The sequence below is a fragment of the Thalassophryne amazonica genome, chromosome 9, assembly GCF_902500255.1.
Source record: "Thalassophryne amazonica chromosome 9, fThaAma1.1, whole genome shotgun sequence".
Lineage (NCBI taxonomy): Eukaryota > Metazoa > Chordata > Actinopteri > Batrachoidiformes > Batrachoididae > Thalassophryne > Thalassophryne amazonica.
In genome coordinates this window covers 116,674,802-116,701,342 of record NC_047111.1, presented here as the reverse complement: position 1 = coordinate 116,701,342, position 26,541 = coordinate 116,674,802, and the positions used below count along the sequence as shown (strand labels likewise).

At 41.1% G+C, this 26,541-nt stretch overlaps 1 protein-coding gene across 1 annotated transcript in view; it reads left to right on the top strand.

Moving 5' to 3' along the window:
* Positions 1-26,541, top strand: part of cxadr (CXADR Ig-like cell adhesion molecule) — a 154,630-nt gene that overhangs the window by 58,782 nt on the left and 69,307 nt on the right. The window lies entirely within an intron of this gene.

Sequence of the window (26,541 nt, the reverse complement as noted above, 5' to 3'; positions counted from 1 at the left end):
AAAATTGTTCGATAAGACTGGGGATTTTTTTTAATGAGATAATGACCCGCGCTGTGCCGCTCACAGTCACACCCGCACACAGGGATGTCTACCCACACCACTGACTTCATGAATGAAACTCAGTCAATAAAGGATACTTGTGTAAAAATATAATATGTATATAAATGTATTGTGATGGTTTTAGGAGCCGCGCTGCGTTGAACACAGCAGCAGCTCAGCAGCTTGAACAGCGCAGATCCATGTAACTTTCAACACTAATATTTGAGAATGTGTGTGTGTCAGAGTAAGTTTAATACTTTTGTGACATAATTTAATGTCATTTAATTTTACTGGCTCGATAACCAGGTCAAAATGGTATTTTTTAACATGTATTTTGCGAGCATTTTTCTGAGTGTGTTCAGTCGCAGATCTCCATTGAAAATGCATTAACATCCTGGAACTTCATCAGTATTTTGCCCGGTTAGGAGACGTCATGTCGCTGTGCGTGAAGGGACAATTTCATTTCAAAGAAAAAAAAAACATTAGATACAGATAATATCATAAAATGTATTAAAATTGTAATCCCGCGAACTAATCCCCATTTTTACTAAATCAATCAATCAATCAATTTTTTTTATATAGCGCCAAATCACAACAAACAGTTGCCCCAAGGCGCTTTATATTGTAAGGCAAGGCCATACAATAATTATGTAAAACCCCAACGGTCAAAACGACCCCCTGTGAGCAAGCACTTGGCTACAGTGGGAAGGAAAAACTCCCTTTTAACAGGAAGAAACCTCCAGCAGAACCAGGCTCAGGGAGGGGCAGTCTTCTGCTGGGACTGGTTGGGGCTGAGGGAGAGAACCAGGAAAAAGACATGCTGTGGAGGGGAGCAGAGATCGATCACTAATGATTAAATGCAGAGTGGTGCATACAGAGCAAAAAGAGAAAGAAACAGTGCATCATGGGAACCCCCCAGCAGTCTACGTCTATAGCAGCATAACTAAGGGATTGTTCAGGGTCACCTGATCCAGCCCTAACTATAAGCTTTAGCAAAAAGGAAAGTTTTAAGCCTAATCTTAAAAGTAGAGAGGGTGTCTGTCTCCCTGATCTGAATTGGGAGCTGGTTCCACAGGAGAGGAGCCTGAAAGCTGAAGGCTCTGCCTCCCATTCTACTCTTACAAACCCTAGGAACTACAAGTAAGCCTGCAGTCTGAGAGTGAAGCGCTCTATTGGGGTGATATGGTACTACGAGGTCCCTAAGATAAGATGGGACCTGATTATTCAAAACCTTATAAGTAAGAAGAAGAATTTTAAATTCTATTCTAGAATTAACAGGGAGCCAATGAAGAGAGGCCAATATGGGTGAGATATGCTCTCTCCTTCTAGTCCCCGTCAGTACTCTAGCTGCAGCATTTTGAATTAACTGAAGGCTTTTCAGGGAACTTTTAGGACAACCTGATAATAATGAATTACAATAGTCCAGCCTAGAGGAAATAAATGCATGAATTAGTTTTTCAGCATCACTCTGAGACAAGACCTTTCTGATTTTAGAGATATTGCGTAAATGCAAAAAAGCAGTCCTACATATTTGTTTAATATGCGCTTTGAATGACATATCCTGATCAAAAATGACTCCAAGATTTCTCACAGTATTACTAGAGGTCAGGGTAATGCCATCCAGAGTAAGGATCTGGTTAGACACCATGTTTCTAAGATTTGTGGGGCCAAGTACAATAACTTCAGTTTTATCTGAGTTTAAAAGCAGGAAATTAGAGGTCATCCATGTCTTTATGTCTGTAAGACAATCCTGCAGTTTAGCTAATTGGTGTGTGTCTTCTGGCTTCATGGATAGATAAAGCTGGGTATCATCTGCATAACAATGAAAATTTAAGCAATACCGTCTAATAATACTGCCTAAGGGAAGCATGTATAAAGTGAATAAAATTGGTCCTAGCACAGAACCTTGTGGAACTCCATAATTAACTTTAGTCTGTGAAGAAGATTCCCCATTTACATGAACAAATTGTAATCTATTAGACAAATATGATTCAAACCACCGCAGCGCAGTGCCTTTAATACCTATGGCATGCTCTAATCTCTGTAATAAAATTTTATGGTCAACAGTATCAAAAGCAGCACTGAGGTCTAACAGAACAAGCACAGAGATGAGTCCACTGTCCAAGGCCATAAGAAGATCATTTGTAACCTTCACTAATGCTGTTTCTGTACTATGATGAATTCTAAAACCTGACTGAAACTCTTCAAATAGACCATTCCTCTGCAGATGATCAGTTAGCTGTTTTACAACTACCCTTTCAAGAATTTTTGAGAGAAAAGGAAGGTTGGAGATTGGCCTATAATTAGCTAAGATAGCTGGGTCAAGTGATGGCTTTTTAAGTAATGGTTTAATTACTGCCACCTTAAAAGCCTGTGGTACATAGCCAACTAACAAAGATAGATTGATCATATTTAAGATCGAAGCATTAAATAATGGTAGGGCTTCCTTGAGCAGCCTGGTAGGAATGGGGTCTAATAAACATGTTGATGGTTTGGATGAAGTAACTAATGAAAATAACTCAGACAGAACAATCGGAGAGAAAGAGTCTAACCAAATACCGGCATCACTGAAAGCAGCCAAAGATAACGATACGTCTTTGGGATGGTTATGAGTAATTTTTTCTCTAATAGTTAAAATTTTGTTAGCAAAGAAAGTCATGAAGTCATTACTAGTTAAAGTTAATGGAATACTCAGCTCAATAGAGCTCTGACTCTTTGTCAGCCTGGCTACAGTGCTGAAAAGAAACCTGGGGTTGTTCTTATTTTCTTCAATTAGTGATGAGTAGAAAGATGTCCTAGCTTTACGGAGGGCTTTTTTATAGAGCAACAGACTCTTTTTCCAGGCTAAGTGAAGATCTTCTAAATTAGTGAGACGCCATTTCCTCTCCAACTTACGGTTATCTGCTTTAAGCTACGAGTTTGTGAGTTATACCACGGAGTCAGACACTTCTGATTTAAAGCTCTCTTTTTGAGAGGAGCTACAGCATCCAAAGTTGTCTTCAATGAGGATGTAAAACTATTGACGAGATACTCTATCTCCCTTACAGAGTTTAGGTAGCTACTCTGCACTGTGTTGGTATATGGCATTAGAGAACATAAAGAAGGAATCATATCCTTAAACCTAGTTACAGCGCTTTCTGAAAGACTTCTAGTGTAATGAAACTTATTCCCCACTGCTGGGTAGTCCATCAGAGTAAATGTAAATGTTATTAAGAAATGATCAGACAGAAGGGAGTTTTCAGGGAATACTGTTAAGTCTTCTATTTCCATACCATAAGTCAGAACAAGATCTAAGATATGATTAAAGTGGTGGGTGGACTCATTTACTTTTTGAGCAAAGCCAATAGAGTCTAATAATAGATTAAATGCAGTGTTGAGGCTGTCATTCTCAGCATCTGTGTGGATGTTAAAATCGCCCACTATAATTATCTTATCTGAGCTAAGCACTAAGTCAGACAAAAGGTCTGAAAATTCACAGAGAAACTCGCAGTAACGACCAGGTGGACGATAGATAATAACAAATAAAACTGTTTTTTGGGACTTCCAATTTGGATGGACAAGACTAAGAGTCAAGCTTTCAAATGAATTAAAGCTCTGTCTGGGTTTTTGATTAATTAATAAGCTGGAATGGAAGATTGCTGCTAATCCTCCTCCTCGGCCCGTGCTACGAGCATTCTGACAGTTAGTGTGACTCGGGGGTGTTGACTCATTTAAACTAACATATTCATCCTGCTGTAACCAGGTTTCTGTTAGGCAGAATAAATCAATATGTTGATCAATTATTATATCATTTACCAACAGGGACTTAGAAGAGAGAGACCTAATGTTTAATAGACCACATTTAACTGTTTTAGTCTGTGGTGCAGTTGAAGGTGCTATATTATTTTTTCTTTTTGAATTTTTATGCTTAAATAGATTTTTGCTGGTTATTGGTGGTCTGGGAGCAGGCACCGTCTCTACGGGGATGGGGTAATGAGGGGATGGCAGGGGGAGAGAAGCTGCAGAGAGGTGTGTAAGACTACAACTCTGCTTCCTGGTCCCAACCCTGGATAGTCACGGTTTGGAGGATTTAAGAAAATTGGCCAGATTTCTAGAAATGAGAGCTGCTCCATCCAAAGTGGGATGGATGCCGTCTCTCCTAACAAGACCAGGTTTTCCCCAGAAGCTTTGCCAATTATCTATGAAGCCAATTATCTAAATATACCTGTAATCTGAATACGTCTTTTTTCTGTAACTGTAGCGGAATACAGTTACCTTTTTTTTGTATCCTAATTACGTAAAGCTGTTACATGTATTCCGTTGCTCCCCAAGCCTGATAATGACAATGTGAAAAAAATTTTTCTTTAGATTTTTGCAAATTTATTAAAAAATTAAAAACTAAGAAATCACATGTACAGAAGTATTCAGAGCCTTTGCCATGAAGCTCATAACTGAGCTCAGGTGCCTCCTGTTTCCACTGATCATCCTTGAGATGTTTCTCCAGCTTAATTGGAGTCCATTTGGATTAAATTCAGTTGATTGGACATGATTTGGAAAGACACGCCTGTTTACATACATATAAGGTCCCACAGCTGACCGTGCATGCCAGAGCACAGACTAAGCATGAAGTCAAAGGAATTGTCTGTAGACCTCAGAGACAGGATTGTCTTGAGGGACAAATCTGGGAAAGGGTACAGAAACATTTTTGCTGCTTTGAAGGTCCCAATGAGCAGAGAGACCTCCATCATACATAAATCGAAGAAGTTCAGATCCACCAGGACTCTTCCTGGAGCTGGCTGCCCATCAGAACTGAGCGATCAGGCAGAAGGGCAAGGAGGTGACCAAGAACCTGATTGTCACTCTGTCAGAGCTCCAGCATGAAAGAGGAGAACCTTCCAGAAGGGCAGCCGTCTCTGGGGCAATTCACCAATCAGGCCTGTGTGATAGTGCGGCCAGACAGAAGCCACTCCTTTGTAAAAGGCACTCTCAGATCATGAGAAACAAAATTCTCTGTTCTGTTGGGCTGTCACGATTAGGAATTTCTGGAGACGATTAATTGTCAGGCAAATAATTGCGATTGATGATTATTTTGTCTATTTTTTTTTTTCTTTTTTCCCTTCTTTATATTCTACTATCGCAGTATGATTACACAACTCTGGAAGAACGTTTGGCTTCTCTGAGTGGAGAAACTGGGAATAGTGCAACATTTTTATTTTTATCTTCATTTTACATATAGTCCCAACTTTTTCTGATTTGTGGTTGTTTCTGTTGCATTTCTGAAATTATAGAAGTGCTATAAAGAACAGTGTTAACATTTTATTGTGTTTTAAAACTTTGTGGAGCAAATGCAAACACCAAACTCTTATAAAGAAGGAAAAAATACCTGGTCATGTTCAGGAAAACTGATATAAACTGAACAGAACAGTGCAGGCTGATTACACTCCCTTTTTTTTTTTTTTTTGTATAAATAAATCAGAATACAATAAGAGGCAACTCACTTTGAAATAATTAAAACATATAGCTGCAGCTTAATAACTTTGAAAAACAACAGAAATCAGCAGCTTGTATTTTTATTCTGACTCCAGTTCATTTTAGTGTGATAAAGTCATCTTTTTTCTCATCAGTCACGTTTTGTGCTTGAACACGACATTAAGCTCAAGATTGAACAAATACATACCTTTGGAAAATAAACAGCTGTTAAAGTTCAGCTTTTTGTGATCTGTGCCTCTGAACATCACTGCACAGCTTTTCTGTAATTTTTGCTCAGTTCATTTATATATTCAAATTTTTTAAGGATATTTGACTGTTTATTTCATCTCATGATCTCATAAATTCAGTATATGACGTGCACATGGTGTGAACAGGACGGTGCCATCAGAACCACACCGGTAGAGTAAAGGCAGCTCTACGGTTTTGTTTTGTTTTTTTTATATATATATGTTCACTCGGATTAAAATGACTCCGCACGCACACACACACACACACACACACACACACACACACACACACACACACACACACACACACACACACACACACACACACACAGCTCCTTTGGTAAACTGCGCATTTTAAAAGGCTTTGAACAAGATGGCTGCTGTTTTAATCGGCCGTCTTATTCAAAATTTGAACGTCCAAATGACGGCAGGACGGCTCGCTGCCTAAAACTATGAATTGAGAGAAAAATCAAAGACTTAAATAAAATAAACGACTCTTCGACTACTAAATTAGTTGTCAACAATTTCAGTCGTCAACGTAGTCGTGACTAGTCGAGCCAGGCGTACAAAACCGAAATGCATCCACAGCGGTGCGTGGCTTTGGAACCAGAACCTCCTCACGCTCCGTGTTATTATCCGAGCCTCGCTAACCATCCGACCAAGACGAGAGGAAACAGAGTGAGTGAGGCAGCGTGCGGCTGCTGCACGATGACGTCAGATTCCGAGTCGTTTATGCAACTTTGTTGATAAAATAAATAATTCACAGTAATCGCGATTATGAAAAATATTTGTGAATATGAAAAATAATCGCGATTGGCGAATATTGTAATAATTGTGACTGCCCTACTGGTCTGATGAGCCAAAGATTGAACTCTTTTGCGTGAATGCCAGGTGTCATGTTTGGACGAAACCAGGCACCATCCCTACAGTGAAGCATGGTGGTGGCAGCATCATGCTGTGGGGATGTTTATCAGAAATAGGAACTGGGAGACCAGTCCAGATTGAGGGAAAGATAAATCCAGTAATATACTGAGACATCCTGGATGAAAACCTGCTCCAGAATGCTCTTGACCTCAGACTGGAGTGACGGTTCATCTTTCAGCAGGACAAGGACTCTAAGCACAAGATATCAAAGGAGTGGCTTCAGGACAACTCTGTGAGTGTCCTTGAGTGGTCCAGCCAGAGTCCAGACCTGAATCTGACTGAACATCTCTGGAGAGATCTGAAAATGGCTGTGTACCGACGCTCCACATCCAACCTGATGGAGCTTGAGAGGTGCTGCAAAGAGGAATGGACCAAACTGCCCAAAGATAGGTGCACCAAGTTTGTGGCATCATGTTCAAGAAGACCTGAGGCTGTAATTGCTGCCAAATGTGCACCAACAAAGTATTGAACAAAGAGTGTACATGTGATTCATTTAAAAAAAAAAAAAAACTTTATTATGGGGTGTTATGAGTAGAATTCTGAGGGGGGAAAATTTAATTTACTCAATTTTGGAATATGGCTGCAACATAACAAAATGTGGAAAAAGTGAATCGCTGTGAATACTTTCCATGCACTGTAGGCCATCAGTGATTCAGCATTTTGGCATAAATGTACCTTTTAAATTATCCTCACTGATTTTACTCCATAAGCATTCATAGATCTTATCTGTAGCTGTACAAAAAAATGGCACTAATCGGCAGTAATTAAAATGTTTTTGTTTATCCGATTTAGATCCGATCTAAATTGTCACTTGCCTTATTTTTGTCTCTTCACTTTACTGTAATCACATTCAATAGAAATGCTTATAATTGCATGGTCTGAATTTTGAATGTAGTCTTCTTATTGTCACACACTTTGTCTTAATAGTGATCACTTTCTGTGTGGTGAAATGTTTTTTTTTTTTATACATCATCTATACATCTGACCCTGGTCACAGCTTTTTCTTTCTTTCTTGTCTGCTTTGCATGCTTTCAGGCAACTTTTTTTTTTTCAACTAATCCAATAGACGTTATGATTAGAGTTGTAATGTGTTGACATTGAGGTACCCGAATGTACAACATGCCGCTTCGGCTGTTTTGGTGTCCTCAGAGCAGTAATATCATTAACATGCCTTTAGGCCTGCAGCTATAAAATATTTTTGAAATCGAGTATTCTAGCAATCATTGAATCGAGTATTTGGATAAAAAGTACTTTTGTGTTTTTAAATGGCATCAATAGTCCAGTGCTCTCCCTAAGCAATGCCACAATGTCATTGCGCCATCATGCACATTGTAAAATTTAGGCTGTTCCTTTCTGTTTTCCTGGGTAATTATTTTTTCACGTCTTTACAAGTTTTGGATCCTTCCCGAACCATAAGTGCAGGCTGTAGGTCCTCAGTCAGTCAGGCTGCACGTGAACGTGAGCCCAGCCTGTGAAAAATGGCTCTGGAATGCAGCTTTTCCACAAAAGCCACATTGATAAATCCGCTCTGCACTCTGTCAATGAAAACTCTGATTAAATCTGAATAAAGGCAGTTTTTGAATCAACTTGATTGACTTAAAGTGCACGTCGAGCGGAGAGCAGCCAGTGGACCAAACAGTGTGTTTTTTAAAAATATACAAACACACTGCTTCGCTTGAAATGCGCTGTCAGTTTCAGATGATCAGCATTCTCTTAAAAGGCTTTATTTTACTCTGCGTTTCGCGTTGGAAAGTTATAGCGTCTGGTGCTACATTGATTAGCTCTTACACGGCTTATGCGCATGCTCTAGTCTTCTGGGGGTTTTTTCTGGGAGCATTACAGCACCACATACAGGCCTGGCATATGTTCTACAACGTTAAACAGTGCTTCAAAGCTCATAATTTACCTCAAACATTTTTTGTAATCAAATTATTCAGGTTACTCAACTAATCATTTCAGCCCTACATTCCTTACAGTATTTTTTTTTGTAACTTCCAGCATTTAAATTGTGTACTGACAGCTTGCTGAATGCACATTGCCGTCCTCAGAAATGATAATCCACACCTTGTAGGGTCACTCACTGACGCACTCTGTCTTGATGTATTAGTCCAGTGTAGGAAAGTCCCGTCTTCTCATGGTGACTGGGGGGGAGTTGGCGGCGGTCACCTCTGGATAGTATTTCAGGGAGTTTTTAAAGCAAAATCCACAGTAACAAATTCATCTTCCCATTAAATCAAACTGATTGTCCTCCTCGTCGTTCATTTTTATTAGGCTATTAGCCTTATTAGTGAACACAACAAATTCTGCAAGTTTGTTGTTGTGTATCATGATATTTCTTTAGTTTAAATGCCTGTAAATGCCTTTCAGTGTCTGTTTTTGCACCATAAATGTTTTCATACATCCTGACAAACATACTTATTAATAAGCGTGACTTCTGTGGTATCGGCTAATGCTGAAAAAGCCTAGCTTCCTTGTTGTGCATCTGGGTATCTCTGGGTTGACGCACGCCGACAATGCCCCACAGCTCTGTCCATGATGCAGTCTATTAAGACATTTTTCTGTGCTGTATATACACTCAACAAAAATATAAACGCAACACTTTTGGTTTTGCTCCCATTTTGTATGAGATGAACTCAAAGATCTAAAACCTTTTCCACATACACAATATCACCATTTCCCTCAAATATTGTTCACAAACCAGTCTAAATCTGTGATAGTGAGCACTTCTCCTTTGCTGAGATAATCCATCCCACCTCACAGGTGTGCCATATCAAGATGCTGATTAGACACCATGATTAGTGCACAGGTGTGCCTTAGACTGCCCACAATAAAAGGCCACTCTGAAAGGTGCAGTTTTATCACACAGCACAATGCCACAGATGTCACAAGATTTGAGGGAGCGTGCAATTGGCATGCTGACAGCAGGAATGTCAACCAGAGCTGTTGCTCGTGTATTGAATGTTCATGTCTCTACCATAAGCCGTCTCCAAAGGCGTTTCAGAGAATTTGGCAGTACATCCAACCAGCCTCACAACCGCAGACCACGTGTAACCACACCAGCCCAGGACCTCCACATCCAGCATGTTCACCTCCAAGATCGTCTGAGACCAGCCACTCGGACAGCTGCTGAAACAATCGGTTTGCATAACCAAAGAATTTCTGCACAAACTGTCAGAAACCGTCTCAGGGAAGCTCATCTGCATGCTCGTCGTCCTCATCGGGGTCTCGACCTGACTCCAGTTCGTCGTCGTAACCGATTTGAGTGGGCAAATGCTCACATTCGCTGCCATTTGGCACGTTGGCGAGGTGTTCTCTTCACGGATGATGCGAAGGAGATGTGTTGCACTGCATGAGGCAAATGGTGGTCACACCAGATACTGACTGGTATCCCCCCCCCCCAATAAAACAAAACTGCACCTTTCAGAGTGGCCTTTTATTGTGGGCAGTCTAAGGCACACCTGTGCACTAATGGTGTCTAATCAGCATCTTGATATGGCACACCTGTGAGGTGGGATGGATTATCTCAGCAAAGGAGAAGTGCTCACTATCACAGATTTAGACTGGTTTGTGAACAATATTTGAGGGAAATGGTGATATTGTGTATGTGGAAAAAGTTTTAGATCTTTGAGTTCATCTCATACAAAATGGGAGCAAAACCAAAAGTGTTGCGTTTATATTTTTGTTGAGTATATGTATGTTATGCTAATTTGCCATTTGTGGAAAGCACTTTTAGGTGCTTTTGATAATGAGTCAAGATTTACTAACCTTGACCTGTGTTGATGATGCAGTCTTTGCAGATTCCATGGTTACTCTGATTACACTGAAGGAGCTGAGTGAGGGATCTGTCTGGGTGTGCATTTGTCCTGTCTCAAAACTAAGGTTCAGGCAGTCAGTGACTTTCTGAACTCAGCCATTCGAATTGTCTCTGTATGCTGCAAAGTTGTTGAACTTTTGAACTTAAGAAACTTTCTTACCTCAGCAGTAACATTCATGTCTCTCGGTCCTCAGTCTTCGAGATAAGAGAGGTGCCTGGGAAGAGCTTATGGCGTTATGAAGTTGCCTGGCAGAGGCATTTGACAGTGGCGATATCTTTGCAGGGGAATGAAGGTCCAAGTCTGTAGGATCCCAGTGCTTCCTGTCTTAAGCCACTTTCACACGCAGTTTGCATACAGTAATGTTGTGATGCATATGGAGTATGCTGGAAAATTGTGCAGATCTGGCATCATCCCTGTGTAGGCATATGGTTGCAGTCCTAGTCTTGCTGACAGTTACATATGGTTGCTTACTGCCACATATGTAACCCTTGCCACTATTTTTCTGCCTCACAGTCCACTCCTGCCTACTTTTTTTTTTTGGCATTGTGGAAATGCGCTCCACTCTCAAAACGGTACATGAACGGCACTCACGTTTCCAGACATACAGCAGGACAGCTGCTGCCTCGTCATGGCTGCATTGTTGCGCGGGGGGGGGATCTTGCATGCAGAGAGGAGAAGCTTGCCTCCATGACTGCGTGGGCACGCAGATGGATTTGATACATTGGAAAAAGTCAAAATACATTATTTCTAGGAGTTAATTGACTTTAGTAACATGCCACAATCATGAGAGAATGTAAGAAGGTGTGCATTCCATCCATGAGGAGTGGACGGTGGACATGTCCTCTTGCTGGCTATCCATCCGTGAGGAGTTAACCTGGATGTCGACATGGCCTCTCACTGGTGATTGGTCTGTGAGCAGGAGTTAATGGACTTTATTTAACTTGCCACAATCTTGAGAGAACCTGGAGGTGAAAGAAGCTGCAGCGGCGATGGGGCGCGCGGCCCATCCGTGAGGAGTTAATGGATGTGGACATGGCCTCTCGCTGGCAATCGGTCCATGAGGAGTGGACATGGACATGTCCTCTGAACATGGAAGCTCGCCTCTTCTTCTTCCATGGTTTTGAAGCTTCGCTGTCAGCTAAGTCCAGCGGGATGAATAAAATCTGTCAATCCAGGTATGTACTGATAAGGGTTTTTCACCCTGGCGTAGTGTTGTGTAGAATTACGGAGGCTTGGTGTACAGTAGCACAGTGTTGTGTAGATTCACATACAGCAGCAGAGTGTTGCGTAGACTTGGTTACAAACTGCGTACTGCAGGGAGGTGATGGTCTAGTGGTTAAGCGTTGGGCTTGAGACCAGAGGATCCTTGGTTCATATCCCAGCCTGACCAGAAAGCCAGTAAGTGCCCTTGGACAAGGTCCTTAATCCCCCAGTTGCTCCTGGTGTGTAGTGGGCGCCTTGCATGGCAGCAGCCTGACATCGGAGTGATTGATGTGTAAAGCACTTTGAGCGTCTGATGCAGATGGAAAAGCGCTGTATAAATGCAGTCCATTTTACGTTCTGCAAAAACTCGGCGTAGAGCTGCATAGCTCCGCATAGTCGGTACGTCACAATACGCAATTCTATGTGGGCCCTGATTTGAAATGGCCTTTACTGTATGGCTGTTAACATACAACACATATGCGAATGACCATTCGATAAACACCATAAAAATAGTAGTCATGAGTAATCACAATTCAACAGTTCAAATGTAACAATTCAACAACAAAAAATCCCCGCACGGTATCTTGCGACCACAAGTTCCAGTCAATGTGTTTCAATTTTGCCCAAAGGCACCACAGTTCAACAGCCTCACGTGAACCAGAAGGAGAAAGTTTTTAGTCCAACAAAGATGTGTATGTGTATATTTGGGCTGTGATTAAGAGTTGCAGAGGGGCAAACAAAAGGAAGGAAAAGGCGGCTGCACAGTGGCGCCTCCTACCAGACCAAGGCAGGAGATTCAGTTCACTTAAATTCAGGGAGATCTTCTGGAAGTCCCAAACAGCTGTTTAGGCTCGTTTAGCTCGCCATCAAACCTGGCCTGTATGAAAGACAGGACCAGTTAAAGTTTCTAGTGCACACAATTAATTAAAAATATTCAACAACATTCAAAAATACCAGTGCTAAAATTTATATTATATAAATTGCAAAGTATGTCATTGTACAATAGTTCAAAAATACATATTCTATTTGAATAAATAATATAACATTTGTCATATCAAACATTCATCTTAACTCGAGTCAATAATACCAAATTATCATCCACAGATAAAGTGTATTGCAGCTCCGGTGATTAACTGAACTGCAGATAAAGTGCAGTAGATGCATATCAAATCAATCCAACATGCGGTTAAAGTGCATTAAACAAAGGCAGTACAATAAATAACACTTTGCAACAATTTTATTTCATTAACAGGCATCATATTCAAGAGAACGGGCATATCGAATCATGCTAACCGCTTCTATAACAAACAAAGGCAGCAGCTAGGCTAAGCTAAGCAGTAGAACTAAATGGGACTTACTGATTCCATAGATTGTCAACATTCTACGCCCAGTTGTTTCACGGCACTGATAGAAGGCTCCTGCATTCCAAAAGTATATGCTTTAGTTTCAGGGGTTTAGAATATTTAGGAAAAGTGCAAATACTAAACATACCTGCAGCCTACCTGCAATGCTCGCACCCCTAACGCTCCTAACAGAAGCAAGTCACTTCCATCTCTTTATGCCAACACAGTTGGCCGCGCTAGGTCACATGACCGTGTGACGTAGTTACGTAAGAGCCAGCATGTAAGGTACAAGTAATATGGGAAAGATGCAAAATAAAAATGACAGGATTTGTCACCCAGGTTACATATATCTATAATGACTTTGTGCTAAATAAATGGGTAGTTGACTGATGACTGTCACTTGAATTGTGAGGGTTCTTTAGCATCAACATTCTGGCCATATGGCAGTTTCTCTGCATGATCCAACATGTAAGTGCCTCAGTGTTGGTGAAGGCCAACAAGATGTCCATGTTTCATCTGGCTACAACAGAGAGATGGTTATTTTCAAGAGGTGGGAATAGAATGGATGGTTGCTGTCCAGGTCTTGGTTTAGTTCCATGGATTGATGGATGGCGGGGCGTGCGGCACCAGTGCATGGTCCCAGACTTGACTTGGAACAGATGCTGATCTGGATGCTTGAACTTTAATTGCTGTGTAGAATGATCGTTGCTAATAAGTAGCTTCAAAGGCTGTGATATGTACTTTACTGATGTGTTTAGTATGCTTGTTTATGGCCGTATATTATGGCAAATAAATATGTCTACTTTCATCCTGATTGTTTCCGAATGACTGAAATAAAGTAGGGTTGGGGCCAGTCCGATCCCAGATCACTATCAGGTTCCGATACTGACGTAATTTGCAGATTGGAATTTCCCAATCCAACCTGCAAGATTTTCCAGTACTGGAGAGAAGCCTGTCTGTGAAACCTCTTTGGTGCTGCCTGCTCTCAGCTCTGTTTACTGCTGAGCAGGAGGAGAGGAAGGGAGGGGGGGGAGGGTTTCTGAGCTGAAGCTGAGCGGTTTGTTCCGCAGACAGTCGAGGGTTTTAAGCCATGGATAACAACACATTTCCGCCCGGCTCTCGGGTTCAATTGGTCCGTGCAGCCAAGAATTGTTAATATTGCGTCCCGAGGCTGTGAAAAGCTTTAACAGCTGCTCAGAGCACAGCTGAGGATGACAGCCGAACAGAGATTCACTTTGTCTGTCTGCTGAACAGGAAAATTCTTCATTAAAATCCTTCAGTATTAATCCAGAGTTACTTGTGTGAGCACCAACGGTGATGCGTTTAGAAATTTGTGGTTTATTTTACTGTTGAACGGCTTCATGTTTCCAAAAAGTATTTGTTTCCTCTTTTTGTGCTCATAAACAGTTGGTGCTTCCTTTAATTGTAATTTAATTAAATGTTGCAAAAGGCCTCAGGCTTCTGTTATTGATTAAACACCAACACCAGCCAGCAACTTTTATGACCTGCCAGAAAGGAGTGCTGATGGGGGCCTGTTTGTAATCTATCTGAAGAATTGAGCTGATCCTTTTTCTCACAGGATGCAGCTTTTTCTCCCCCTTCCGTGTGACTCTGAGAAATGACCTAGCTACTTTAAAAGCTTGACGAATTGGCACAGATTTCTGTCATGCAGACGTCAAACTGTGTTTCCAGTTTGACAGTGATGGACACGTATCTCAGTTTTGTCTGTGATGCTTGCTGCTTCTCTTACTTTTGCTCAAGGCAATAAATCGCTCTCATCAAGGGCGTCTGTCAACATCTGTGGGCTAAAATGACCAGCTGCAGTGCGAGCAGCCTGGGAATAAAACTGTTCTTGTGCTTCAGAACCACATTGAATGTTTAGTGACTCTGAGGTGGTGCGAGTGACTGAGACTGTCACTTGTATGTGCATTTTCTTGCTTGGTGTATTTTTGCACCATTCTCTTCCAGTGAGTGAGGCTTTGTTGTTGAATCATAGCTGAGGAACATGACTTGGGGAAGTGGTGGCCTAAATGTTACAAACCTGGCACAGCAACTGGGTTTGTGACCAGAAGGTCATAAGTTCAGTCCTGTGGTTGAGCAGGAAAATGTGGGTGGGGATGGTGAAAGAACAGCACTTATTCATTACTGTCGCTAAGGTGTCCTTAAGTAAAGTCCTTAATCCCAAAGTTGCTCTCGGTGTGCAACTGGCAACATTAGGGAGCATGCGAATGTGACACATCATTGTAAAGCACTTTAAATGTTTGCCTCAGAACAGAAGCCTATAAAACTCCTTCAGAGTTGGTGTCTTGGTGGCTTCCTTCTCTTGTCTCCCTCCCCAGTCACTCAGTTTTTGAGACCTACTCCAGACTGTTTGAATTTGTTCATGATTGATATAAATTAAGTTCAAGACATGTTCATTAATTTGGAAATCAATCAATCAATCAATCAATTTTTTTTTTATATAGCGCCAAATCACAACAAACAGTTGCCCCAAGGCGCTTTATATTGTAAGGCAAGGCCATACAATAATGATGTAAAACCCCAACGGTCAAAACGACCCCCTGTGAGCAAGCACTTGGCTACAGTGGGAAGGAAAAACTCCCTTTTAACAGGAAGAAACCTCCAGCAGAACCAGGCTCAGGGAGGGGCAGTCTTCTGCTGGGACTGGTTGGGGCTGAGGGAGAGAACCAGGAAAAAGACATGCTGTGGAGGGGAGCAGAGATCGATCACTAATGATTAAATGCAGAGTGGTGCATACAGAGCAAAAAGAGAAAGAAACAGTGCATCATGGGAACCCCCCAGCAGTCTACGTCTATAGCAGCATAACTAAGGGATGGTTCAGGGTCACCTGATCCAGCCCTAACTATAAGCTTTAGCAAAAAGGAAAGTTTTAAGCCTAATCTTAAAAGTAGAGAGGGTGTCTGTCTCCCTGATCTGAATTGGGAGCTGGTTCCACAGGAGAGGAGCCTGAAAGCTGAAGGCTCTGCCTCCCATTCTACTCTTACAAACCCTAGGAACTACAAGTAAGCCTGCAGTCTGAGAGCGAAGTGCTCTATTGGGGTGATATGGTACTACGAGGTCCCTAAGATAAGATGGGACCTGATTATTCAAAACCTTATAAGTAAGAAGAAGAATTTTAAATTCTATTCTAGAATTAACAGGAAGCCAATGAAGAGAGGCCAATATGGGTGAGATATGCTCTCTCCTTCCAGTCCCCGTCAGCACTCTAGCTGCAGCATTTTGAATTAACTGAAGGCTTTTCAGGGAACTTTTAGGACAACCTGATAATAATGAATTACAATAGTCCAGCCTAGAGGAAATAAATGCATGAATTAGTTTTTCAGCATCACTCTGAGACAAGACCTTTCTGATTTTAGAGATATTGCGTAAATGCAAAAAAGCAGTCCTACATATTTGTTTAATATGCGCTTTGAATGACATTTCCTGATCAAAAATGACTCCAAGATTTCTCACAGTATTACTAGAGGTCAGGGTAATGCCATCCAGAGTAAGGATCTGGTTAGACACCATGTTTCTAAGATTTGTGGGGCCAAGAACAATAACTTCAGTTTTATCTGAGTTTAAAAGCAGGAAATTAGAGGTCATCCATGTCTTTATGTCTGTAAGACAATCCTGCAGTTTAGCTAATTGGTGTGTGTCCTCTGGCTTCATGGATAGATAAAGCTGGGTATCATCTGCGTAACAATGAAAATTTAAGCAATACCGTCTAATAATACTGCCTAAGGGAAGCATATATAAAGTGAATAAAATTGGTCCTAGCACAGAACCTTGTGGAACTCCATAATTAACTTTAGTCTGTGAAGAAGATTCCCCATGTACATGAACAAATTGTAATCTATTAGACAAATATGATTCAAACCACCGCAGCGCAGTGCCTTTAATACCTATGGCATGCTCTAATCTCTGTAATAAAATTTTATGGTCAACAGTATCAAAGGCAGCACTGAGGTCTAACAGAACAAGCACAGAGATGAGTCCACTGTCCGAGGCCATAAGAAGATCATTTGTAACCTTCACTAATGCTGTTTCTGTACTATGATGAATTCTAAAACCTGACTGAAACTCTTCAAATAGACCATTCCTCTGCAGATGATCAGTTAGCTGTTTTACAACTACCCTTTCAAGAATTTTTGAGAGAAAAGGAAGGTTGGAGATTGGCCTATAATTAGCTAAGATAGCTGGGTCAAGTGATGGCTTTTTAAGTAATGGTTTAATTACTGCCACCTTAAAAGCCTGTGGTACATAGCCAACTAACAAAGATAGATTGATCATATTTAAGATCGAAGCATTAAATAATGGTAGGGCTTCCTTGAGCAGCCTGGTAGGAATGGGGTCTAATAAACATGTTGATGGTTTGGATGAAGTAACTAATGAAAATAACTCAGACAGAACAATCGGAGAGAAAGAGTCTAACCAAATACCGGCATCACTGAAAGCAGCCAAAGATAACGATACGTCTTTGGGATGGTTATGAGTAATTTTTTCTCTAATAGTTAAAATTTTGTTAGCAAAGAAAGTCATGAACTCATTACTAGTTAAAGATAATGGAATACTCAGCTCAATAGAGCTCTGACTCTTTGTCAGCCTGGCTACAGTGCTGAAAAGAAACCTGGGGTTGTTCTTATTTTCTTCAATTAGTGATGAGTAGAAAGATGTCCTAGCTTTACGGAGGGCTTTTTTATAGAGCAACAGACTCTTTTTCCAGGCTAAGTGAAGATCTTCTAAATTAGTGAGACGCCATTTCCTCTCCAACTTACGGGTTATCTGCTTTAAGCTACGAGTTTGAGAGTTATACCATGGAGTCAGACACTTCTGATTTAAAGCTCTCTTTTTCAGAGGAGCTACAGCATCCAAAGTTGTCTTCAATGAGGATGTAAAACTACTGACGAGATACTCTATCTCACTTACAGAGTTTAGGTAGCTACTCTGCACTGTGTTGGTATATGGCATTAGAGAACATAAAGAAGGAATCATATCCTTAAACCTAGTTACAGCGCTTTCTGAAAGACTTCTAGTGTAATGAAACTTATTCCCTACTGCTGGGTAGTCCATCAGAGTAAATGTAAATGTTATTAAAAAATGATCAGACAGAAGGGAGTTTTCAGGGAATACTGTTAAGTCTTCTATTTCCATACCATAAGTCAGAACAAGATCTAAGATATGATTAAAGTGGTGGGTGGACTCATTTACTTTTTGAGCAAAGCCAATAGAGTCTAATAATAGATTAAATGCAGTGTTGAGGCTGTCATTCTCAGCATCTGTGTGGATGTTAAAATCGCCCACTATAATTATCTTATCTGAGCTAAGCACTAAGTCAGACAAAAGGTCTGAAAATTCACAGAGAAACTCACAGTAACGACCAGGTGGACGATAGATAATAACAAATAAAACTGGTTTTTGGGACTTCCAATTTGGATGGACAAGACTAAGAGACAAGCTTTCAAATGAATTAAAGCTCTGTCTGGGAAATGGTCATGGACCCATCCTCTGAAAAAACTGTTATAAAAGTGACAATTTATATTAAAATAATTATTATACTCTGGTCTGACTTATCTACTGAAAAATCACACTTTAATTATGAATAATAATAATAATGACTTTTGTGTGGAAGCCTCGTAATCTGAGAAGCACATAAATGGCATAAAGAGTAAATAGGTTGTTTTCTCTTTTAAAGTTTAAATGTTGGGTATGATAGGACTCTTGGCTCACTCTGGGGCCGACGTCATCGTATACGACAGCTAAGACCAAGCTTTACTAAATTATAAATAACTTTTTAATGATATGAGATAGAAATGTCCTTTTTTTTTTTTTTTTTTTTTTTTTGTGAAAAGTTAACTCCGTGGGCTTTCCAGCCAGCCATCGGCCATCTTTGTACTCCTCATAGAAGCTGTGTGATGACATGCGCAATGTGAGTGTCCAATTGGAATTGGTTCACCATCACATGGTTTTCCAAAATCCAATCGTAGGGCAGATTTACCTCACGTGAAAAGCCAAAGATCGTTTTCAGGATTGATATGTTACTAGTTGGCCCGTTTGAATAGCCCCCTGGGTGCTCCAATGAGTACATACTATTAGTACATACTATTCCAGTGCACCCTGCGCGCCATTACGCACAGCGAAAGTGAAAGCAGACGGAGAGCCTCTGATGACAATTTCACGTGCTCAAACAAAGAGTATGTAACTATCAGGATTGCTCCACTAGTTTGCATGTGAATGTTACTGGATAACTCTGTGCTTTCTGTGCATAAAGCACTGTTTACCATATGAATGGACAACAAAACGCATCGACCATTTTGTATATATTGTTCAAAATGTGCATTTGTGTTTGTTTGAACCTTTCTGTTGTACAGTCTTTCACACAAGACCTCAAATTGCCTTTATAAAGTGTCAAAACAGTTGTTTCTTATAGTTTGCTGTGTGTTTTGAATAAATATGTGTGGAAAATTATTTTTCGCTTTATCTTTTCCTTTCTTATTTCTGATTATAAACCTTTATTACACTTATAAAACACAACAAAAGCATATATATTCTGAAAGCACAGGTTGTCCTGAAAAAGAGAGACATAAAACTTGATTGTGGGATGCAGGGAAAGCTGTTAACAGCAATAATAAAACATTTATGAGAGGTGAGTGAACTGTCCAAAAAATGCCCTCGGAACCCAGAAGGTTAAATACTCCCGTTATCAGCTAAAATATTCAGTGTTCAATGTCAGCCCAAGTCGACATCACGTATTTATTGTGTTTTTCAGCTGAAACATATTGTTTGTTTTATATATGTGTATATAAATAAATAAATATATGTAATAAATGTGTATATGTTTATATATATATATATATATATATATATATATATATATATACGAGGGCTGTCAATAAAGTAACGGTCCTTTTTATTTTTTTCAAAAACTATATGGATTTCATTCATATGTTTTTACGTCAGACATGCTTGAACCCTCGTGCGCATGCGTGAGTTTTTCCACGCTTGTCGGTGACGTCATTCGCCTGTGAGCACTCCTTGTGGGAGGAGTCGTCCAGCCCCTCGTCGGAATTCCTTTGTCTGAGAAGTTGCTGAGAGACTGGCGCGTTGTTTGATCAAAATTTTTTCTAAACCTGTGAGACACATCGAAGTGGACACGGTTCGAAAAATTAAGCTGGTTTTCAGTGAAAATTTTAACGGCTGATGAGAGATTTTGAGGTGAGACTGTCGCTTTAAGGACTTTTCACGGTGCGAGACGTCGCGCAGCGCTCTCAGGCGGCGTCATCAGCCTGTTCAAGCTGAAAACCTCCACATTTCAGGCTCTATTGATCCAGGACGTCGTGAGAGAACAGAGAAGTTTCAGAAGAAGTCGGTTTCAGCATTTTATCCGGATATTCCACTGTTAAAGGAGATTTTTTTAATGAAAGACGTGCGGACGGGTCCGCGCGTCGGGACGCAGCCGCCGCGACGCTCCGCCACAGGAAAAACACCTCTGTTGAATTGTCAATTGTCTTCCGGGGGCCAGAGCAGGCGACATTGAAGGAAATTTGAAACTGCTGGCTAAGGCTAAGCGTAAATTTGGTAAGATTGTAATTCACGTCGGCAGTAATGACACCCGGTTACGCCAATCGGAGGTCACTAAAATTAACATTAAATCGGTGTGTAACTTTGCAAAAACAATGTCGGACTCTGTAGTTTTCTCTGGGCCCCTCCCCAATCGGACTGGGAGTGACATGCTTAGCCGCATGTTCTCCTTGAATTGCTGTCTGTCTGAGTGGTGTCCAAAAAATGAGGTGGGCTTCATAGATAATTGGCAAAGCTTCTGGGGAAAACCTGGTCTTGTTAGGAGAGACGGCATCCATCCCACTTTGGATGGAGTAGCTCTCATTTCTAGAAATCTGGCCAATTTTCTTAAATCCTCCAAACCGTGACTATCCAGGGTTGGGACCAGGAAGCAGAGTTGTAGTCTTACACACCTCTCTGCAGCTTCTCTCCCCCTGCCATCCCCTCATTACCCCATCCCCGTAGAGACGGTGCCTGCTCCCAGACCACCAATAACCAGCAAAAATCTATTTAAGCATAAAAATTCAAAAAGAAAAAATAATATAGCACCTACAACTGCACCACAGACTAAAACAGTTAAATGTGGTCTATTAAACATTAGGTCTCTCTCTTCTAAGTCCCTGTTGGTAAATGATATAATAATTGATCAACATATTGATTTATTCTGCCTAACAGAAACCTGGTTACAGCAGGATGAATATGTTAGTTTAAATGAGTCAACACCCCCGAGTCACACTAACTGTCAGAATGCTCATAGCACGGGCCGGGGCGGAGGATTAGCAGCAATCTTCCATTCCAGCTTATTAATTAATCAAAAACCCAGACAGAGCTTTAATTCATTTGAAAGCTTGTCTCTTAGTCTTGTCCATCCAAATTGGAAGTCCCAAAAACCAGTTTTATTTGTTATTATCTATCGTCCACCTGGTCGTTACTGTGAGTTTCTCTGTGAATTTTCAGACCTTTTGTCTGACTTAGTGCTTAGCTCAGATAAGATAATTATAGTGGGCGATTTTAACATCCACACAGATGCTGAGAATGACAGCCTCAACACTGCATTTAATCTATTATTAGACTCTATTGGCTTTGCTCAAAAAGAAAATGAGTCCACCCACCACTTTAATCATATCTTAGATCTTGTTCTGACTTATGGTATGGAAATAGAAGACTTAACAGTATTCCCTGAAAACTCCCTTCTGTCTGATCATTTCTTAATAACATTTACATTTACTCTGATGGACTACCCAGCAGTGGGGAATAAGTTTCATTACACTAGAAGTCTTTCAGAAAGCGCTGTAACTAGGTTTAAGGATATGATTCCTTCTTTATGTTCTCTAATGCCATATACCAACACAGTGCAGAGTAGCTACCTAAACTCTGTAAGGGAGATAGAGTATCTCGTCAATAGTTTTACATCCTCATTGAAGACAACTTTGGATGCTGTAGCTCCTCTGAAAAAGAGAGCTTTAAATCAGAAGTGTCTGACTCCGTGGTATAACTCACAAACTCGTAGCTTAAAGCAGATAACCCGTAAGTTGGAGAGGAAATGGCGTCTCACTAATTTAGAAGATCTTCACTTAGCCTGGAAAAAGAGTCTGTTGCTCTATAAAAAAAGCCCTCCGTAAAGCTAGGACATCTTTCTACTCATCACTAATTGAAGAAAATAAGAACAACCCCAGGTTTCTTTTCAGCACTGTAGCCAGGCTGACAAAGAGTCAGAGCTCTATTGAGCTGAATATTCCATTAACTTTAACTAGTAATGACTTCATGACTTTCTTTGCTAACAAAATTTTAACTATTAGAGAAAAAATTACTCATAACCATCCCAAAGACGTATCGTTATCTTTGGCTGCTTTCAGTGATGGCGGTATTTGGTTAGACTCTTTCTCTCTGATTGTTCTGTCTGAGTTATTTTCATTAGTTACTTCATCCAAACCATCAACATGTTTATTAGACCCCATTCCTACCAGGCTGCTCAAGGAAGCCCTACCATTATTTAATGCTTCGATCTTAAATATGATCAATCTATCTTTGTTAGTTGGCTATGTACCACAGGCTTTTAAGGTGGCAGTAATTAAACCATTACTTAAAAAGCCATCACTTGACCCAGCTATCTTAGCTAATTATAGGCCAATCTCCAACCTTCCTTTTCTCTCAAAAATTCTTGAAAGGGTAGTTGTAAAACAGCTAACTGATCATCTGCAGAGGAATGGTCTATTTGAAGAGTTTCAGTCAGGTTTTAGAATTCATCATAGTACAGAAACAGCATTAGTGAAGGTTACAAATGATCTTCTTATGGCCTCGGACAGTGGACTCATCTCTGTGCTTGTTCTGTTGGACCTCAGTGCTGCTTTTGATACTGTTGACCATAAAATTTTATTACAGAGATTAGAGCATGCCATAGGTATTAAAGGCACTGCGCTGCGGTGGTTTGAATCATATTTGTCTAATAGATTACAATTTGTTCATGTAAATGGGGAATCTTCTTCACAGACTAAAGTTAATTATGGAGTTCCACAAGGTTCTGTGCTAGGACCAATTTTATTCACTTTATACATGCTTCCCTTAGGCAGTATTATTAGACGGTATTGCTTAAATTTTCATTGTTACGCAGATGATACCCAGCTTTATCTATCCATGAAGCCAGAGGACACACACCAATTAGCTAAACTGCAGGATTGTCTTACAGACATAAAGACATGGATGACCTCTAATTTCCTGCTTTTAAACTCAGATAAATCTGAAGTTATTGTACTTGGCCCCACAAATCTTAGAAACATGGTGTCTAACCAGATCCTTACTCTGGATGGCATTACCCTGACCTCTAGTAATACTGTGAGAAATCTTGGAGTCATTTTTGATCAGGATATGTCATTCAAAGCGCATATTAAACAAATATGTAGGACTGCTTTTTTGCATTTACGCAATATCTCTAAAATCAGAAAGGTCTTGTCTCAGAGTGATGCTGAAAAACTAATTCATGCATTTATTTCCTCTAGGCTGGACTATTGTAATTCATTATTATCAGGTTGTCCTAAAAGTTCCCTAAAAAGCCTTCAGTTAATTCAAAATGCTGCAGCTAGAGTACTGACGGGGACTAGAAGGAGAGAGCATATCTCACCCATATTGGCCTCTCTTCATTGGCTTCCTGTTAATTCTAGAATAGAATTTAAAATTCTTCTTCTTACTTATAAGGTTTTGAATAATCAGGTCCCATCTTATCTTAGGGACCTCGTAGTACCATATCACCCCAATAGAGCGCTTCGCTCTCAGACTGCAGGCTTACTTGTAGTTCCTAGGGTTTGTAAGAGTAGAATGGGAGGCAGAGCCTTCAGCTTTCAGGCTCCTCTCCTGTGGAACCAGCTCCCAATTCAGATCAGGGAGACGGACACCCTCTCTACTTTTAAGATTAGGCTTAAAACTTTCCTTTTTGCTAAAGCTTATAGTTAGGGCTGCATCAGGTGACCCTGAACCATCCCTTAGTTATGCTGCTATAGACGTAGACTGCTGGGGGGTTCCCATGATGCACTGTTTCTTTCTCTTTTTGCTCTGTATGCACCACTCTGCATTTAATCATTAGTGATCGATCTCTGCTCCCCTCCACAGCATGTCTTTTTCCTGGTTCTCTCCCTCAGCCCCAACCAGTCCCAGCAGAAGACTGCCCCTCCCTGAGCCTGGTTCTGCTGGAGGTTTCTTCCTGTTAAAAGGGAGTTTTTCCTTCCCACTGTAGCCAAGTGCTTGCTCACAGGGGGTCGTTTTGACCGTTGGGGTTTTACATAATTATTGTATGGCCTTGCCTTACAATATAAAGCGCCTTGGGGCAACTGTTTGTTGTGATTTGGCGCTATATAAAAAAATTGATTGATTGATTGATTGCTTTTTTGCATTTACACAATATCTCTAAAATCAGAAAGGTCTTGTCTCAGAGTGATGCTGAAAAACTAATTCATGCATTTATTTCCTCTAGGCTGGACTATTGTAATTCATTATTATCAGGTTGTCCTAAAAGTTCCCTAAAAAGCCTTCAGTTAATTCAAAATGCTGCAGCTAGAGTACTGACGGGGACTAGAAGGAGAGAGCATATCTCACCCATATTGGCCTCTCTTCATTGGCTTCCTGTTAATTCTAGAATAGAATTTAAAATTCTTCTTCTTACTTATAATGTTTTGAATAATCAGGTCCCATCTTATCTTAGGGACCTCGTAGTACCATATCACCCCAATAGAGCGCTTCGCTCTCAGACTGCAGGCTTACTTGTAGTTCCTAGGGTTTGTAAGAGTAGAATGGGAGGCAGAGCCTTCAGCTTTCAGGCTCCTCTCCTGTGGAACCAGCTCCCAATTCAGATCAGGGAGACAGACACCCTCTCTACTTTTAAGATTAGGCTTAAAACTTTCCTTTTTGCTAAAGCTTATAGTTAGGGCTGGATCAGGTGACCCTGAACCATCCCTTAGTTATGCTGCTATAGACGTAGACTGCTGGGGGGTTCCCATGATGCACTGTTTCTTTCTCTTTTTGCTCTGTATGCACCACTCTGCATTTAATCATTAGTGATCGATCTCTGCTCCCCTCCACAGCATGTCTTTTTCCTGGTTCTCTCCCTCAGCCCCAACCAGTCCCAGCAGAAGACTGCCCCTCCCTGAGCCTGGTTCTGCTGGAGGTTTCTTCCTGTTAAAACGGAGTTTTTCCTTCCCACTGTAGCCAAGTGCTTGCTCACAGGGGGTCGTTTTGACCGTTGGGGTTTTACATAATTATTGTATGGCCTTGCCTTACAATATAAAGCGCCTTGGGGCAACTGTTTGTTGTGATTTGGCGCTATATAAAAAAATTGATTGATTGATTGAATAGACCACATTTAACTGTTTTAGTCTGTGGTGCAGTTGAAGGTGCTATATTATTTTTGCTTTTTGAATTTTTATGCTTAAATAGATTTTTACTGGTTATTGGTGGTCTGGGAGCAGGCACCGTCTCTACGGGGATGGGGTAATGAGGGGATGGCAGGGGGAGAGAAGCTGCAGAGAGGTGTGTAAGACTGCAACTCTGCTTCCTGGTCCCAACCCTGGATAGTCACGGTTTGGAGGATTTAAGAAAATTGGCCAGATTTCTAGAAATGAGAGCTGCTCCATCCAAACTGGGATGGATGCCGTCTCTCCTAACAAGACCAGGTTTTCCCCAGAAGCTTTGCCAATTATCTATGAAGCCCACCTCATTTTTTGGACACCACTCAGATAGCCAGCAATTCAAGGAGAACATGTGGCTAAACATGTCACTCCCGGTCCGATTGGGGAGGGGCCCAGAGAAAACTACAGAGTCCAACATTGTTTTTGCAAAGTTACACACCGATTCAATGTTAATTTTAGTGACCTCCGATTGGCGTAACCGGGTGTCATTACTGCCGACGTGAATTACAATCTTACCAAATTTACGCTTAGCCTTAGCCAGCAGTTTCAAATTTCCTTCAATGTCGCCTGCTCTGGCCCCCGGAAGACAATTGACTATGGTTGCTGGTGTCTCTAACTTCACATTTCTCAAAACAGAGTCGCCAATAACCAGAGTTTGATCCTCGGCGGGTGTGTCGCCGAGTGGGGTAAAACGGTTAGAAATGTGAACGGGTTGGCGGTGTACACGGGGCTTCTGTTTAGGGCTACGCTTCCTCCTCACAGTCACCCAGTCAGCCTGCTTTCCCGGCTGCTCGGGATCTGCCAGAGGGAAACTAACGGCGGCTAAGCTACCTTGGTCCGCACCTACTACAGGGGCCTGTCTAGAATTTTCCACGGTGCAGAGCCGAGTCTCCAATTCGCCCAGCCTGGCCTCCAAAGCTACGAATAAGCTACACTTATTACAAGTACCATTACTGCTAAAGGAGGCCGAGGAATAACTAAACATTTCACACCCAGAGCAGAAAAGTGCGGGAGAGACAGGAGAAGCCGCCATGCTAAATCGGCTAAGAGCTAGTAGCTACGCTAA